Source organism: Nanorana parkeri, unplaced genomic scaffold (genome assembly GCF_000935625.1).
Source record: "Nanorana parkeri isolate BGI_ZX_2015 unplaced genomic scaffold, ASM93562v1 scaffold159, whole genome shotgun sequence".
Taxonomy (NCBI): Eukaryota; Metazoa; Chordata; class Amphibia; order Anura; family Dicroglossidae; genus Nanorana; species Nanorana parkeri.
Genome location: NW_017306427.1, coordinates 1,483,594 through 1,487,931, shown reverse-complemented (window position 1 = coordinate 1,487,931; position 4,338 = coordinate 1,483,594). Strand labels below are relative to the sequence as shown.

Below are 4,338 nucleotides of genomic sequence, written 5' to 3'. Positions count from 1 at the left end.
TAAAAAGTTAACAACATTTTTAAATAGAGCCTTTCCACTTTCATTACAAACTTTATGTGCTTCTCTATGCAATGCAGGCACACCATTGCTGGTGGAAGGAGCCTGCAGTGTACTCTACATAGCTTCCTGCCTCGATACTCCTCCCAGGAGTTAAAACAACTGCATTCCAGGTGGATTGAAGCAATATGTGTGCAAAGTCTTATAGTTTGTTTGCTTTAGAAAGCAGCCACAGCCAGAGTAGTAAAGCCTCTCCCCTACCAGCATGCTACTGAGAAGGACCCTTGCTATGTGTAGAAGCAGTGGTCTCTCAGCAAACATTCAATATGCTCCCTAAGTCAGAGCTCTCCAGCCAGCTGGTAGTATGAGATTAATTAACTGGAAATCTTTAGCTCTCTCTAGAGGGGGCATGTTGGACCTCTGCATTAAGACCACTGCTTCCACGCATAGCAAGGGTACTTCCCCGCAGCATGCTGGCAGGAGACAGTCTCATCTACTCAGGCTGCGGCTGCTCTACAAATTGCACAAAGACTTTGCACACCTTTTGTTTTGGTGCATATGGAGCATATTTATATTCTAAAGTAGTATCAAGGCTGTGCCAAACCAAGGTAACGCACACGCGTTGCAGTGTGCTGCAATGTATGACAGTGCCCAATAGAGCATTGCATTAAAAATGTTGTGGCAGGTCCAATTTTTGTGCAGTTTTGGTGCAGTGGCAGCACAAGATTTTCAAAAGCTGCTCTAATGCAATGCACATTAAAATGCGATCGAATGCACACGCATTAACACACTGCATAAATGTGAATGGCTCCTTAAACTTTTTTTTGCATGGATGCTTCATGCATTGATACAGTGTGGTGCCATTCAGCACTCCAACATACAAAGCCAATGCACATATATATTATGCATGGCGATGCAACACGGTGCATTACGTTAAAAAACATTTTTGTGGCATGTCTGATTTTTGGGAGGTTTGGTGAGTCAGCAGCCTATTATTTTCAATCACCTGCCTTAATGCGGCACAAGTCCTAATGACCCATGCCACACAAACGTAAATGGACCCTGATTTTTTTGTTACAGTTAAAGTTATTTGCAGCGTTATGTTTTTCTTTAATTAGTCCCGCCATAATTACCCATGTGGCAGTTAAAGGAGGGGACAGTTCAGGCGCAAAACTCAAGATGTCGAGGTGGGAAATGGTCAGGTGAACACTCCGGGAGTCAAAGTAATAAATGTCGGCCCTTGTTGAACAAACACTTGAGAAAGTGCTGAACATTGTCAAGGACTCTGCAGCCTCTGTGCTGCGCTTTTAATGTGACACATTTTATGGGTTTTAGAGTAACAGCTAATTAATTATTCACTGAGTTGACGAGCTGCCTGGAACTCAATTACACAATTTTTTCCAAATAAACATTTTGCCCTGACACAAGATCATCTTTGTTCCAAAAATAAACCACTTTGCTGCATTAGATGTGTTTGTATACAATTATTGATAGTTATTTTATATGCAACTTTGTTTTGGGTTTTTCTTTTTCTCTTAATTTCTACAGATCATTAAGAAGGAACATTAGGGAAACATTAAAGATAAAAGTGTAAATTGAAAAATCTCTTTATCTCTAAATTTGGATGAAAAATGTGCCGCAAATTGTTGGGCCTGTGGCTGTAAAAGGAGCCTGTTGATGAAAACGTCCTGCCCCTGCAGCATATCCATGACATCTATCCATTATGTACAATGTAGTTTCAGTGGAATGCAATTTCATTTTCCAGGGAACCCTCTCCCGCTAATATCAGAAGACTTGCACTTGGCTTGAAGTTCACCCTCTGATCCAATAGCACCCCAATGCACTAAGGTAATGCACATGCATTGCAGTGCACCATAGAGCATTGCATTAAAAATGTTGTGGCAGGTCCAATTTTTGGGACGTTTTGGTGCAGTGGCAGCACAAAAGTTTCAAAAGCTTGAACAACACCCAAAGCCTGAGAGGGGTTGAGAAGGAGGGTGGAAGACCTAAGGTGGTGTCTTGTCTCTGCAGTGTAATAAATGAGGGGGGGCAATGAGTGGGCCCCTAGTTTCTTGACATTGCAGTATATAGATAAGCCAGAAGCTTGGATTGTTTAAGTGTAAGTGAATCTAAATCATAATAAATAAAGTTACTTTTTGAATTGCATAAGGAAAATCAGTTTGCTGTCTTCATCACAGTGTCTATGCATTGGAGTAAGTAGAACATATGACCTATGAGGAGAGATATGCGGAAAACCCCCCTGCGGAGGCGAATTATTGCAAACCCAGCAGAGGCATAGGGAGTATTGGGCAAAGTTGACAAGGAAGGAGGCACTGTGTTGTTGGTTATTTGGAATTAAAGAGACTAAGAAGGTGCTGAGGATACAGGAAGCATGGCTGGTATTTATATAGCTTATATAGCTGGTTGTGCAGTGACGACCTCGGGTGAACTTCAAAGTGAACCTGTGCCCAGACTATGCACACTAAAGCATTTTACACATTCTAAAGACAAGAATCTTTGTCTCCATCTCTAACTCTGTGCTCTACTTAGTATATTTGACACCAAGTGCTACTCTAAATGACAACATTATTTTCAATAATAATAAAACAAAATGATACTCAATGATCCTGACTTACATTAGAGGTCATTGGGAGAAGGACACTGGTTGCAAATTAGAAGACTGCCCCTTACATTAGTGATCAGTGAGAGAAGGGCTCCCTTACACTGGCTATTTGTGAAATGTTCCCCTACACTGGTGGTCAGAAAGAGGATTTCCTTACATTAGTGGTCATTGAGAGAAGGGCCATGGTTTTCAATTAGAAGAATACCTCTTACTTTGGTGGGAGTGAGAGAAGGGCCCCCTTATACTGGCTATTAAATAAATGCTACCTTGCATGGTGATCAGAGAGATGCCTCTCTTACATTGTTATAACCTTTTCCCATTCCCTCCTCCCTGGCTCCGTAACACGCCCTCTCACTTAGTTTGTAGCGCTTCCCTCCTTGTTTTCTCTGTTGGATCTCTTACATTGGTGGCCACTGGGAGAAGGGTCATGGTTGTCAGTGAGAAGAATGCCCCTACTTTGGTTGTCAATGAGAGAAGTGCCCTCTTACACTAGCTATTAGTGAAATGCTCCCTTACATTGGTGGTCAGAGAGAAGACTTCCTTACATAGGTAGGCATTGGGAGAATGGTTGTCAGAGGGAAGAGTGCCCCTTACTTTGGTGGACAGTGAGAGAAGGGCCCCCTTACACTGATATTCGTGAAGTGCTCCCTTACATTGGTTATCAGAGAGAGGACACCCTTACATTAGTGCTCATTGGGAGAAGGGTCATGGTTGTCAGAGCGAAGAATGCCCCTTACTTTGGTGCTGAGTGAGAGAAGGGCTGTTGGAGAAGGGCCCCACAATACTGGTGGTCCCTTAGAAAAATGTCTCTTACATTAGTGGTTATTGGGAAGGATGCCCTTTACAGTGGAAATAATTCCCCACATCCAGATAGCTATAAAGACCTTTGGTGTCAATGGTTGCTTTTTTGAGAGGAAGAATTCGCTCATGATTCAGGAAACCACCTAGCAACCTCTGGAGCAACTCCAGAGTTCTTTAGAACCCTGGTTGAGAAAAGCTCTTCTATGTATAACTTTAATACAACCTCTGCAGGTAAAAAACATGACCACAACATATCCTTACACACCATAAAACACAGTTACAGTTTCATTGCTGAATCTGATTATTTTCAGTGCCTGACAATCTGCATGTAGATGTCAAACGTGCAGTGGAAAGCCAGATGACACAAGAATGTCTGTGAGCCTGAAGGGTTTGTCAAGGGAGAGCGGGAAAAAAAATCTTAACACGGCAACAGAAAGACTTGCTAAGTGGCTGCAAGTAACATTTGGAGGCTGCGACCTCAGCCATAGGGTATGTTAGTGAGTACAGACTGACAGGGTGCCACATTTTTTGCAATTGCCACATTGTATGTTTTCCGGTCTGTTGAATCCAGTAAATGTTAACCGAGCATTTAAAATTTCAGAGACATGTCATTTTTAGGCCCGTTCCCTGCAGAAGTCGTTTTAAATTTATTTTCACCTAAAAAAAAAAAAAGATTTTAAAACGTCAGCATGCACTGTTCTTTTCCCCCCAAGCGTGCTCCTGCATTGTTACCCTGTCACAAGGGCCTGCAAAAAGAGTTTTGGGGGATCTGTAATAGTAAGATGCAACAAAGAATAAAAAAACGTGAAATCAGGTGAAATGACAGATGTTAATAATACAACTGTTATTCAGCTGGGGTTTATATCTACTTCAAAGCCATCCAACGGACTCAGCCCCCACCCCCTGGTGTTCCCCCA

General features: G+C 42.3%; 1 protein-coding gene across 1 annotated transcript in view; it reads right to left on the bottom strand.

Moving 5' to 3' along the window:
* LOC108785392 (contactin-associated protein-like 5) overlaps positions 1-4,338 on the bottom strand; it is a 283,646-nt gene that overhangs the window by 105,628 nt on the left and 173,680 nt on the right. The gene's annotated exons all lie outside the window — the stretch shown is intronic.